Source organism: Peromyscus eremicus, chromosome 2 (assembly GCF_949786415.1).
Source record: "Peromyscus eremicus chromosome 2, PerEre_H2_v1, whole genome shotgun sequence".
Classification (NCBI taxonomy): domain Eukaryota; kingdom Metazoa; phylum Chordata; class Mammalia; order Rodentia; family Cricetidae; genus Peromyscus; species Peromyscus eremicus.
Genome location: NC_081417.1, coordinates 115,689,455 through 115,704,108, shown reverse-complemented (window position 1 = coordinate 115,704,108; position 14,654 = coordinate 115,689,455). Strand labels below are relative to the sequence as shown.

Genomic DNA, 14,654 nt, shown 5'->3' with positions numbered 1-14,654 from the left:
ACAATAAAAATAGCTCTGTTCACATAATATGTTTATGATTTGGGAGAAAACACGCAACCATTTCCAGGAAACATGGGTTGTGGGATCCAACTCGTTCTTTATTTTGATCTTTACTGCCACCTTGTGTCCTAACTGTGCATTACATCAGTTTGCTAAGACCTGCATGTTTTGCACTTTGGAGAGATTGCTTCTAATTTCTGTGGAGGTGGATGATTTCATTTGGATATTACTTTTCTAAAGATTAAGGTCAGTTTCACAGTACATAGAGCTAATTGTTTATCTAGATTCATTGTGCTATTCTGGTTTCTGACTCCTGATCTAAAGAATTGGTTCACCCATCTGACTTATGTGAGGCAGAGTTAATGTCTGATCTGCATATAATGAGTCTTTGAAATTGAGCAAATTCCTAATTGAAAACATAATTATTTTTTAAATACCTGTCAAGCTCTGCTCATGCTGAAACGGTTTGAGACATTATGACTGACGTGGAAAGATGGGATGAATCATGGTTTTAATAAGTTGATATTCTGATGCTGGCATTCGAATTTTAGAGACTTTTTGTACTTTCTTTTTTTGAGACAAAGTCTCACTATGTAGCTCAGAATGGTCTAGAACTCAGAGAGATCCACCTGTCTCTGCCTCCCTAGTGAGACTAAAAGCATGTGCTACCATGCACACCTTTTTTGTGCCTTTTATCAAAAGCAGGACTCATCCCTGAAATAATTTCAGGGTGTGTGTCCCAAAAGGACAGCTAATAGTAATGGAAGTGATGTGTGTGTTGCCTTTTTTTTTTTTTTTTTTTTTTTAAAGGCATTCCACAAGGGTGGTGGTGGCGGCTCACGTCTTAATCCCAGCACTCAGGAGGCAGAGGCAGATGGATCTCTGAATTCTAGACCATTCTGAGCTACAGAGTGAGTTCCAGAACAGCCAGGGGCACACAGAGAAACCCTGTCTCAAAAGAATATAATCATCATCATCATCAGAAATAAGGCGTTCCAAAGGTCTTTAGCCTTGCTCTATTACTGTGGAATTGACATAAACACTAGTGGAAACATGCCATAGGCGCACTGCCCACTGCCCAGCGGTGTCAGTACATGACTAGCAGCTAGAGCAGTAGTTCATTATTTGGGAAGGAATTGCTTCCTACAGCACAAACCACTAATTTTTGTTAAATGGTCTAGGTTTCTAAAACAAAACATTCAGAAATGTTTGTAGGGGCTGGAAAGGTGGCTCAGCAGTTAAGAGCACTGACTGCTTCCTCTTCCAGAAGACCCAGGTTCAATGCCCAGCACCCATGTGGCAGCTCATAACTGTCTATAACTCCAAGGTCTGACACCTTCATGCAGATATACGTCAGGCAAAACACCAATGCACATTAAAAAAAAAAATAGCTGGGCAGTGGTGGTGCCTTTAATCTCAGCACTCGGGAGGCAGAGGCAGGTGGATCTCTGTGAGTTTGAGACCAGCCTGGTCTACAGAGTGAGTTCCAGGAAAGCCAAGGCTACACAGTGAAACCCTGTCTTGAAAAACCAAAAAAAGAAAAGAAAAAAATGTTTATAAATAGTATAAACTGAGTATCCTGGCTACTGATGGGATGAATAGGGAAGAAAAAGACCTAATCCAGTCTATGGAAATGGATTGAGGCCTGCATTTTACATTAACCTAGTTATAAGATCTTAGGTAAAACACATATTCTCTCAGTTTCTGGGTTTTTTATTTTATTTATTTATTTATTTTTTGGTTTTTCGAGACAGGGTTTCTCTATGTAGCTTTGCGCCTTTCCTGGAACTCACTTGGTAGTCCAGGCTGGCCTCGAACTCACAGAGATCCACCTGGCTCTGCCTCCCGAGTGCTGGGATTAAAGGCGTGCGCCACCACCGCCCGGCCAGGTTTTTTAATTTTTTATTAGACTTTATTTATGTATTTATTTGGACAGGGAGTTCATGTATTCCTGGCTGTTGAGTAAGTACTCACTGTGTAGAGTAAGCTGTCCTTGAGCTCACAGCGTTCGTCCGCCCTCTGCCTCTGGAGTGCTGGGATTAAAGACGTGCACCACCACACCAGCTTTCTTTGTATTTACTGGGTGTGAGTCTTTGGCCTGCATGGGTGCTTGTGCCCGATGTGTGTGCAGGGCCCAGAAGAGAGCATCAGATCCTATGGAACTGAGCTTAGAGATGCTTGTGAGCCACCGTGTGGGGACTGGGAATGAATTCTCTATAAGAGAATTCATGATAAGGTTCTCTGTAAGAGCAGTTTGTGCTCTGTGTTTGGTTTTTTTTTTCCCCTAAAGTGGAATGATTTATTTTTATTTCTGTTTTTTATGTGTGTGAGTGTTTTCCTAAGTGTATGTCTATGTACCACATGTATGCCTGATGCCCAAGGAGGCCAGAAGAGGGCATTTGCTCCCCTAGGACTGGGGTCACAGACAGTTGTGAGCCACCATGTGGGTGCTGAGAATTGAACCCGGGTCCTCTGGAAGAGCAACTAGTGCTCATATCTGCTGAGCCCTGTGTGTGTGTGTGTGTGTGTGTGTGTGTGTGTGTGTGTGTGTGTGTCTGTCTGTCTGTCTATGCTTTTTTTCTTTGACAGTTCCATACATGTGTACCATGGCTTTGGATCATATCCATCCCCACCCCCTTTGTGGTTTAGGTTTTTGTTGTTGTTGTTGTTGTTGTTGTTGTTTTTGTCTGTAAGGTGGTCTTATGATACCTAACCTCATTCCATAATCCCTTTTCAGATGAGTTTGTGAACAATTCATAGTTAACTCCATAGGTTTTTTTGTGAACGTTACATGAAAAACACATAGAAAATTATTGACTCTTAGGCAGCTGTGAAGTATATTCTGTCATGTTTGGTGATGGAACCATGTCTCACGGAACTCAGAGCGATCCGCCTGCCTCTACCTCCTGAGTGCTGGGGTAAAGGCGTGAGCCAGCAAGCCTGGCTCTAGGACAGGTCTTGAAATGTGATCTTCCTTGGAGAGATACTTCCTGCACACATGAGGCTGCGGAGATGCGGTCTGTGAACACGGGAGACATGCCTGGCAGGTGTGTGACGGGGGGTAACCAGGAGGAAAGCTGAGTTGTGTTGACTCCATTGGTGCAAGGTGCGAGTCACGTGCTCGCCTTTCCTTCCAGTGCAGTTCAGTTGGCCTTCTCATGGCTCACCCTCATCACCTAACCCCCTTTCTTCTGCTTCCTTCTGTCTGTCTTTCAGTCCCTCACTCCACGGGGCACCTTTGAAGGGAGTGATGCCCCTGCCGAACATGGTGACTGACAGGCTGCCCTGGCTCAGTTATCACAGTGCTGATGCTGTCCATTCTAAAGGTACAGTACTGTGATAACTGAAGGATGGCAGCCATCTTGCCTTCCGTTCAAGAAGTCTCTTCACAGAAGACGGAAGAGGAATGGGAAGGCGCGCACCCGGGACAGGACCAGACACTTCACAGCACTCCCGTGTTTACTCTTCCAGGCTCTCCAGTTGGCAACGGGAAGGAGACAAACGTAGTTGTTTGCATGGGATGTCAATACCACTGTGCCGAGTAGATAGAAGGTCTGTGAACCTTTGAGTCTTTGGAAGTCCTAAGGACAAATCAGTATCTCTAGAGTGGTATTGAGAGAAATGAGCCATTTCATAAATGAAAAAGGTAACTTGTTTAAGAGCTTCACACTTAGCCCTACACTGTTAGATGTCCCAAGTTAAATAGGAGGAAGGTTTAGTGTTAGGAGTCAAACAGTATTGATGTCACATGAATAAAATTACACCCATGCTTAAGGAATGGAGAGTGATGTGGCTTTTCAAAAGAAAACATTCACTACAGAATGTCACTTCTACGTGAAAATAAATTATTTTATTCTGTTAAGTAAAAAAGCAGCATTCTGCACGGCAGCACAGATCTGCTTCAGGGATATGAAGTTAGAGATGCCAGCCCGTGTCATGGTTGCAGGAAAACCTAGCACCTTAAGAGCATGCGTTTTTAGTCTTCATCTTTAAAAGTACCATGAGTGGGGGGCTGTAAAGAGGGTTCTGTTGCTAACGTGCGGGTGAAGGCATGAGGACCTGAGTTCGGGTCCTAGCACCCGTCTGAAAACCCAGGCATGGTAACATGCATTTGTAGTCCCTGTTCCAGATGGCAGAGACAGACAGATCCTTGGGGCTTCCTGGACAGCCAGCCTCCCCGAATCCCCAAGTCATAGTGAGAAACCTCAGCAAACAAGGTGTACAAGTCCTGAGGAGGAACACCTGAGGTTTACCCTGCCTTCTCCATGCACACACGCAAGGGCATGTGCATGTAGACATGCACGTATATGCAGGAAATAAAACTGGAATAGAGTAGGGCTCTTAGAGAACCGGGGATTTATCATAGTCTCTCTGTCACTCATCCCTCTTCCTAAGGACACTGAATACGACAAGCCACTGAGTACCACAGTTAGTGACATTGTTGGGTCACAGTTTGTTGTGGATATCGTTCTGTGTAAATAAAGCACTGATTTGCCAGTGGCCAGGCAGGAAGTATAGGCAGGACAAGGAGAGAGGAGAATTCTGGGAAGTGGAAGGCTGAGTGAGGGAGACCTGCCAGCCACTGCCATGACAAGCAAGATGTAAGGTACCGGTAAGCCATGAGCCACTTGGCAACTTATACATTAATAGAAATGGGTTAATTTAAGATAGAAGAAGTAGATAACAAGAAGCCTGCCACGGCCATACAGTTTGCAAATAATATAAGTGTCTGTGTGTTTATTTTATAAGTGGGCTGTCGGACTGCCGGGACTTGGCAGGACCTGGAGAGAAAACTCTCCAGCTACAACAGTTCACTGCAGGGCCCAGGTAATCACATGGAATGTGTTTTTAGGCTCGAAGCTTAAATAGGGTCCTGTTCCCTCTTCAGAGGCTAACATGTACTCCTTGTGGATGGCTGAGTAGTGAAGGAACTCAGGCAATGACTTATGGAGTCAGGTCCCATCTGAACTTACCTACAACAAGGACCCAGTTGGGCCAGGGAGGGCAAAACCACATTTGACTTTTTTTTTTTTTTTTTTTTTTTTTTTTCCGAGACAGAGTTTGTGCAGTTTTGGAACCTGCCTTGGATCTCACTCTGTAGACTAGGCTGGCCTCGAACTCACAGAGATCCACCTGGCTCTGCCTCCCGAGTGCTGGGATTAAAGGCATGCGCTGCCGCCACCACCACCTGGCCACATTTGACTTTTTAGCAGATGCTGAACCTTATGAGTGGACATTGTCACGGAGTGTCTTAGACCGTCTCTACCAGGACAGAGTGAGGAGCCATCACTGTCTCTCTTCTGGCTTAGTTTCTTTCTTCTTTCACTTCTGCATCCAAAAAGAAGCCAGAAAGATCCACTTGGGTCACACCTGCTTGGCCAGAAACACACTGACCGTGTTTACAGCCAGTACTTGAAGTGTTTTCACACTCACAACTTCCCATAAACCGTGAGCTAGGCTGCTCTTGATAAGTTATAGAGAGAGAGGGCCCCTCTTGAAATTCCTTTGAAAGGAACTTTTGACAGAAACCCTGAATGAACTCGAGAAAGTTTCGGGGTTGGTGAGTCTTCCAGTAATTTGAAACAGTCGTAAATGTCAGCGTTGTAGCAGGTGGAAAAAAGGCTTGAGGAAGGACTGCTTTTGTAGTCCTTGGCTCTCGTGTGGGTTTCAGCACCTCCCTGACCTTCCTGTTTTCCCTCGTACTGGTTTTACAGAAATTCATCAGGTTTTTTACTTGCCCAAGCTTGACCTCAGGAGCCACATTCCTGCGCATGGGAAGTTGCAGTTGACTTGTTCCTTTGCCGTTGATATAATAAAATACCCTGACAAAAGCAAATTCAAGGAGAAAGGGGTTGTTTCATTTTATTAAAGATGTATTTAATAAAAAGCCATTTATTTTTATGCGCATTGGTATTTTGCATGTATGTCTGTGAGATGGTGCCATATCCTCTAGAACTGGAGTTACAGACAGCTATGAGCTACCATCTGGGTGCAGGGAATTGAACCCGGGTCCTTTGGGAGAGGAGCCAGTGGTCTTCGCCACTGAACCATCTCCTCAGCCCCCAGAAAGGGTTTATTTTAAACAGCAGTTCTAGATTATAGTCCCATCATAGCAGGGAAGTCAAGGCCTCAGGAGCTTGAAGCAGCTGGCCACATTCTGTTCGTCGTCAGAAGGAGAGAGCCATGAGTGTATGCACACTCGTGCTCAGCTTGCTTCCTCCCGTTATACCATCCGGGATTCACTGCCTAGGGAATGGTGCCAGCCACAGTGGGCTCTTTCACTTTAATTAATGCAGTCAAAATACTACCGCTATCCTCAGCATGCCCAGAAGCTATCACTCAGGTGATTCTAGGTAATGTCAGGTTTACAAAACTATCACAACAAATTGGCTGTGATTTGGACAGGAGTCAAGCTGGGCCAGAACTGAGGCAGTGGCTCCAGAAGCCCTCCCAGGCCTAGGGTCTTTGAAAACTTGGGGGTCTCCAAAAAGCTGGGTGAGGTGTATACCTGTAATCTCTTGGGAGGCAGAAGCATGAGGATTACCCAGGAGTTCAAAGCCTGATTGGTCTATGTGAGCCTGGTCTACACAGTGCCAGGCCAGCCAGGCCAGCCAGAGTTACGTAGTAAGATCCTATCTCAACAAGAAGGACACTCCTGAGTAGTTTTTAGGTGTAAGGCAGAAGAGTTTAATCCAGTTCCATGAGAAGTGATGTTAAGAAGCTTCTGGGATGCACAGCCTGTTATGTAGATTTGGTTGATGTATTCATTAAATATCTGTACATGTCCAAAGGAAGCGAAAAGAAGGGGCTGAGGGAGATCCTTGCATCTCCATATTCATGGCATTATTTGAAGGTACAATGCTAAGTGAAGGCAGGCACAACTGTTGGAACAGGTACTGTATGATTGGCCCATTTGAGGATCCTAGAAAAGGTTACTGTTTCCAGAGTGGCTCATTTGAGGATCCTAGAAAAGGTTACTGTTTCCAGAGTGGCCCATTTGAGGATCCTAGAAAAGGTTATTGTTACCAGAGTCTAGAGCAGGGAGGAAGTGAGGAATTTGTATTTTAGGCATACAAAGTTTCATTTGAGGAGGAGGATGCAATTCTGGAGGTGGATGGTGATGGTTGCCCAACGTGCATGAACTTAACAACCCACAGGACTGGCTACCTAAAATGATAAATCTTATGTATATCAACAATAAAACATTTAGGACGATGATGCTGTTGAATGTCCAGTAATAAGACTCTATGGCATACTGCCTCAATTTTCATTGCAGAGATACCAGCAGTACTATTCCAAGTAAGCAGTTAAAATGAGTTGCCATGTCCTTTTGTGATTAAAGTTCTCAAATCTGTAGCCCCTTGGGTGTGTTTCCAGACATAAGGTGGCGTTAGTTTAGTGAAATAGAAAAACAGGAGTACTAAAACAATGAGAAAGACCCTGTACAAGAAGTCTGTTTACGGCGGCCTCTTCTGCTGGTGGTCTCCGGCTTGGACTTCTGTGGTACAGTAATAAAGATAAAAATTACATCCATCCCTTGGGCCATCGAGATGGCCCAGTGGGTAAAGGTGCTTGACAAGCCTTGTTCAGTCCTCAGAACCCTTGCAAAGGTGGAAAGAAAAACCAACTCTACAAAGTTGTCCTCTGAACCTTGCTTGTTTGACCCAGACCCACATCATCTACTTTAATAATTAATGGGGAAATTAAATTATATTCATCTCCTAAGTAATGAAGTGTAGCATGTTATTTCTTAAGACATAAACATTTAGCATCCATGTCTGAGGTAGTAGCATATTGTTTTATTTGAATGTTTTGGTAATTCAGTTTTAACAAACCTCAGATATGACCAGTTCATTGAAGGGGCATTCTCTTCTTGCTCTCTGTCATTCGAGAATGGCTTTCCTATTTAAAAAATGTTAATTTTGAAAAGGAGAATAAAATATAAGACTGGAAAGAGCAAAAAAGGCTAAATTGTCTTCTTTTTTTTTAAAAAAAAGACTAAATGTGAGCTATGTCAGTGAATGTCTTTGGTAGGGTGTGTGGCTCAGCACAGGGGAAGACCTCAGGAGTACAGGGCCTGCCACTTGTCCAGGAGACCACAGTTAGGGATGTGTGTGACCCCACTACCGTAGAGGATGAGCTACTTCTCAGGTACTGTGTCTTCAAATGCATCTGCATTAAACTCGGTGAAGGCCCAGTTCTTTGAGATGTGGCTCCTCTGGCATCCAGGGAACTTGAATTTGGTGCTGCAAAGCATCCATTACAAATTTCTTCATCTGCAGCTTGATGCAGAGTGACAGGGTGACCTGCCAGTGTAAATCCTGGTCATTGTATCCACCAGAAAACCATCTCCAGCATCCCATAGGGAAACCGATAAAAGCAGCAGGCTGGATACATTATCTAGGAAGCTGCTGCTTATAGCCTTGCATACCAGACCCAGTGAGGAAGCTAGTCAACCTAGTTGGCTCTAAAATCACTTAAAAAAAAAAAAAGCCTTTAATCTCGGCACTTGGGAGGCAGAGGCCGTTGAATCTCTATGAGTTCAAGGCCAGCATGGACTACAGAGCGAGTTCCAGAACAACCTACACAGAGAAACCCTGTCTCAAAAAAATAAAACAACAAAAAGCCACAAGTAAGTATTCATTTGTAGACATCATCCACAGTTGGGATACTGGACCACCCCTGCCCTACCCAGGGCCTTCTACCACAGCCATCATAGAGTTGGAGCAGGCAGCTAATTCTTGTTCATGCCACACAGACTTCAAACGTTCTGCTGTGCCTAGGACATTGTAAGCCCTTGTGAGTAACAGCAACCTAATTATATTGTGACACACATTATTCTTAGATTATATTTCTGGGATCAGTTGCTTGTTGAGACAACAAGCCACTTATGTTTTGGGGATTTCTGTTGTTATTTTTGTTTAGGTTTTGTTTTGGTTTTGAGACAGAGTCTCATGTAGCCCAGGCTCGATGATGATGACCTTTAATGATGATCCTTCTATATTGTCTGAGTTAGGGTTTCTATTGCTGTGAAGAGACTCCATGACCATGGCAACTCTTTTTTTTTTTTTTTTTTTGGTTTTTCGAGACAGGGTTTCTCTGTGTAGCTTTGCGCCTTTCCTGGAACTCACTTGGTAGCCCAGGCTGGCCTCGAACTCACAGAGATCCGCCTGGCTCTGCCTCCCAAGTGCTGGGATTAAAGGCGTGCGCCACCACCGCCCGGCAAGGCCATGGCAACTCTTATAAAGGAAACGTTTAATTGGGGTGGCTCACTTACGGTTTCAGAGGTCCACTCCATTATCATCATGACGGGGAGCAGGGCAGAGTGCAGGCAGACGTAGCTGAGATTCCTACATCCTGCAGGCAACAGGAAGTCAACTAAAACACTGAGCGGTATCCTGAGCATAGGAGATCTCAAGGCCTGCCCCACAGTGACACATTTCTTTCAATAAGACCATAGATGCAAACAAAACCACGCCTAATAGTGCCACTCCCTAGGAGATTATGGGGGCCAATTGCATTCAAACTATCACATATACCTTCCAAATCCTGGGATTACAGGCCTGGAACACCATGCCATTTTATACAGTGCCGGGGATAAAGCCCAGGGCCTTGTGTGTAGGCAGGCACTCTACCAGCTGAGCCACATGCCCAGCCCTTGTCTGCTGCTTCTTTTTTTTTTAACTTTCTTTTTATTTATTCTTTGTGTCTCTCATCTCATGCATCTTGAGCCCATTCATTTCCCCATCCCTTCATATCTGCCCTCTGCCCTTGCAACCTCCCCCCAAAATAAAATAAGAGAGAGAGAGAAAAAAAGGAAAATCAATTTCATCACAGAAGCTGTAGTGTAACCACACTGAGTCATACAGTAATCCCTTTTTATCCATATATCTTTACTTGCAAGTGTTCATTGCAAAGAGTAATTGGTCTGGTTCAAGGCCTCTGGTTTCTGCTACACTGTCAATACTGGGCCCTCACTGGGATTCTTTTGAATATCCTGTTGCTCTGTGTCGTGGAGATTCTGCAGCTTTGGACTTGCCCCTTCATATGCTCCAGCAGATCATAGATGGGGTGGGTGTTGGGGTAGGCCAACTCATAACCCTAGTTCTCGGCCTGGGTAGTTGCAGGGTTGGTTAGCCCACCCTGGATTGTTTTGCTTTTTTGTTTTTTCGTTTTGTTTTTAAATGAGTTTCTCACTGTAGCTAGGGCTGGCTTTAAATTCAAGGCAGTCCCCTATTTTAGTGCTGGGGTTACTGGTGTTAGCCAATACACATGGCCAATTTTTAAAAAATTGTTTCCTTCTGGAGAAATGCCAAATAATTTTTTTTCAAGATTTATTTATTATGTATACAGCATATATGACTGCAGGCCAGAAGAGGGCACCAGATCTCATTACAGATGATTGTGAGCCACCATGTGGGTGCTGGGAATTGAACTCAGGACCTCTGGAAGAGCAGTCAGTACTCTTAACCTCTGAGCCATCTCTCCAGCCCTTTTTTTTTTTTTTCAAAAATGCCAAATAATTTATGTAGATAGCCTGCCCTCAAGGAGGTGGACCATATTCCACATTGTCAATTTGGGGCTGTGGATAGTGACTTCTTTCCAAAGAGTGAAGAATGGCCAAGGGGACAAGCACAGTGGATAAACATGACTTGTATGACCTTAGTCATGTGCCCAAGGTTGACAACAGTGAACATGTGCATTCATTTACTAGGGTGTGGTGAAATGGCACGTCACTTCTATGATCTCTTCTAAAAATGCAAAAAAAATCATGAGAACGTCCCAACAAACACAACATTGTACCAAACATCTGACCAGTACTACCAAGAGCTGCAGTGGTTATCAAAAACAGAACTCCACGGGCACGGTAGCACACAGCCTTAATCTCAGCACTGGGGAGGCAGAGGCAGGCAGGTTTCTGAGTCCCAGGCTAGTCTGGTCTACAGAGTGACACTCGGTCTCCAAACATAAAACACACTCACATGCACGCACATGCACACATGCACGCACGCACGCACGCACGCACGCACACCCCATCACCACCACCACCAACAACAACCAAGGAAACTTCTGTCCCAGCAAAAGTTGCCTGTGAAGAAATGAAGACTAAATTCAGTGTATCTAGCTGAGCTTCTAGATGAGATAAAGCCAAAATCACTAGGAAAAAAAATAGGAAATATGAGCAAAGTAAGGACAAAAGCAAGGGTGTATGTCAGGACTGGTCCATTAACTGTAACAAATGTATCTTGTCGGGTGCTCCAGCCAGAAAGGTTGGGAGGCAACATGTGAGACCTCCATGGGAGCTTCGACGTGTTTCTGCAGATCTAAAATGAAAAGCTCCCTAGAGAAGAGCACATAGACTGCAGGAGAAAAGTCCTTCTTATGTTATTTCCTTCTTCAGACATAGTTCCTGCTCACTGGACTGGAAGTCCACTTTGTCTTTTTATTGCCCTGTCCGGCACATGACTCACACACATTCTTGCTAGAAGAGAGCCACAGATGAGAAGGCATGCCTGGAGCATTCGCCGTTTCGTTTGGATTGGAATACATGCCTGTAATGTAAAATGTGACCTGATAGAGTTCATCTGACTGAAATGGAGTGAAGGGCATTATCTTTATGTGTTTGGACTGTTTCTATATTTTTATTTTCCATGAGCTTGGGAGATGGAATAATGTTCAGAAGCGGGAAGAAGGCGAATTCTAACGTGGTTAGAAAATCCATGTCCGCTTTCTGCTACTGTCTTTGAAATGAAGTGGCAGAATTTCTGTGATTCCCGTTGATGGAGACGGTTTTTTGGTATTCTCACTTTGAAGAGCGTGTCCTGAGCCTGAGACAGCCTGGGGACCATTAGTGGCCGCTGTCCAGTGGTACTGAGGTTTGTGAAGCTGTACGTGAACTGCCCACGAGTGGTGTTGCCAGGCATCCACCCCTTCTGTGGTCCTCCAGCAGGGCTGGGGGCATTGGACGAGGAGCAAGGCTTCGTGTCTGATGGCTGTCCATGTGTTTTAAGACATCAGCTTTAATACAGTGCTATAGGCCCTCTAGGAAGGCAGAAGGTCCCAGATTTAACTGTTACTATGGGCTGATTGCTAGAAAGGTAGACTAGAGAGCCATTTTTGTGCAGGGCATCAGTGGATTTTTAACAACGAAGTTTAACAGTGGACTGTATTTTGTCTAGACACGAGGCTTCCCCACTTACCATTGTCTCATGTCTGTGAGGAAAACGCTAGAGCCGAGGCTGAGTGTTGTGGTTCAGGTAGAGCACCTGCCCAGCATGCCTGTGGCCCTGAGTTTCATTCTCAGCACGAGGGGGGTGGAGGGAGGCCACCTGTCAAGTCTCAAACTTACTCTAATCTCATTTTTCTAGTATAAAATTTGCCACTTTGATGTATTTTCATCAGTCCCTTGTGTAATGTGTGTGTGCGTGTGTTTCCGTGAAGCAAGCAGTTAAAAAAGGAAACGCCTTTCCTTATTTATTTACTTATTTATTAATTTGTTTTTAAAAAGAGTTAAAGTGTATAGTCCAGGCTGGCATCAAACTCATGGAAATCCTCCTTCCAAGTGCTGGAATTACTGGCAGAAACCACTGCCTAGCCCTTTTTCTAATTGACGGTATTATTTGGTTAAAGTGAGTCAACATTTGTTTAGCAGCTGTGCAATAAGTCACCCCATTTCACCCTTGAAGAGCAGAAGAGTTTTCACAATGGAGCACCTGAAGATACTCAGAGTCCCCAAGTCATACTGCTAAGAAGTGGAAGAACAGAGGTATGAATGTGGAAAATACAAACGCACACCCACCATGCAGGCATGCATGTACATGCGCAGACACACAAACGTAAGTTATAGAAGTTAATGTAGCATTGCTTTAAAAGTTGTTGCACAGTGTGTTTACACGGGACAGCCACAAGGTCGAGGTCAAAGGACAACCTTTCACCTTTACGTGAGGTGCAGGGACAGAACCCAGTGTGCCAAGCTTGCAAAACATGCGCCTTTACCCGGCAAGCAGTATTGCTGGCCTCTCCTTGGCTTTGGGATATTATAATGGGTGAAATTTTGAAACAACTAGATCGGGCATGTGTAAAATCACTGTGAAACTTTCCACCACACACACTCTCTCCTTCCATCTACTCCCAGACTGGCCTTGAACTTACATGGTGGCTAAAAATGACCCTCTTGCCAAGGCCGCCTCTCTTCAGTTCAAGGCTTACAGGGGTTTGCTACCACCCCAGTTTCTGCTGTGCTGGGGATTAAACTCGGCATGCTAGACAATGTACCTTTGAGCATGCTAGGCAAGTACCTGCCCCTGAGCTGTGCTGTTTCTCTGTCGGTTTAGAGACTGCACCTGAATTTACCGATATTTTAACTACCATCTGCAGCCCCATGGCCCACAGTCAGCGTGCTCGCTGCTCAGGCCATGGCCTGGTTGGACTTCCGGTCCCACTGGCTCTGTTGCTGCCGCCAAATGTAGTTTTAACTAAGTCTCTATCATTCTACTTACCAATAAAGATTCCGGAGTCAGATGTTGGGGTGACTGACTGAGAGAGGCCAAGAAACAACCAGCTGACCTTCCCTTTTGGCTGGAGACGGAGCAAGAGAGCATCTCTCCAGCCATCCCAAACCAACAAGACCCCCAAACTCCCAAGTCCTTCCCTACTCCTTCCTGTGAGTCTCTTTACCCATCTTCCTGGTTTCTCTGTACTCTCTATGGCTAATTCCTGTCAACTAGTTGCTGGCTTCACCCCCCCCCCCATCCAAGGTTGATTTTATTAACAGTCGGGCACAGTGCCATCAAATATTATGCAACAGAGCTACATCCCCTGCCCAAGGTGCTTTAAATGTTTTTCCGTAATTGGGCAGCAGTGGCACACATCTTTAATCCCAGCACTCGGGAGGCAGGAGGCAGGCAGATCTTTGTGAGTTCAAGGCCAGCCTCGTCTACAGAGTGAATTCCAGGACAGCCAGGGCTACACAAAAAAACCCTGTCGGGGCCAGGGCAAAGGGGGGGCGGGGGAGGGGGGAAAGACAGGGTTAGCTGCATTTGCCATGGCACCCATGGAGGTCACAGAACAGCTTTGTGCAGTTTCTTCTTTCCTTCCACGTTTACACGGGTTCCAGATTGTCAGGCTTCGGCAGCAAGCACCTTTACCAGCTGGGCCATCTCAATGTTACGTATTTATTTATTTACTATATAATCCTAGCTTGCCTGAAACTTGCTAAGTAGACCAGGTTGGCCTTGAACTCATTGAGATCCACCTGCCTCTGCCTCCAAGTACTGGGATTAAAGCTATGCACTACCACACATTTTTTTTTAAATGATAATTTGGCCTTGACATTCCATACCCTTCCCTCCCTTAGAGTACCAACAATTGAGTCCATGTCCTCTTCCCTATTAGACAACGACTCTCCCACTGAGCTACATTTAACTTTATTTTGAGACAGGCTTTGATTACAGGTGTTACCTGAAGGCATGTCCCATCTCTTGTACCCAGTCAACTGCTCTGTCCTTTTTCCAGAGAAGACCCTTTGTCTACAAGGACATTTCCTTCTGCCCGGGACACCCACACCATCCACTTTACTCATCTTCTCCTTCCCTCTCTCCTTTTCATTTCTCCTGCTTCCTCCAACCCTCAACTAGTCCCCCCACCCTACACAC

The 14,654-nt window shown here is 45.1% G+C and overlaps 1 pseudogene; it reads right to left on the bottom strand.

Moving 5' to 3' along the window:
* Positions 1–8,343: 8,343 nt before the first annotated feature.
* Positions 8,344–8,471, bottom strand: LOC131905412 (small nucleolar RNA SNORA70; annotated as a pseudogene).
* Between the last annotated feature and the right edge of the window lie 6,183 nt (positions 8,472–14,654).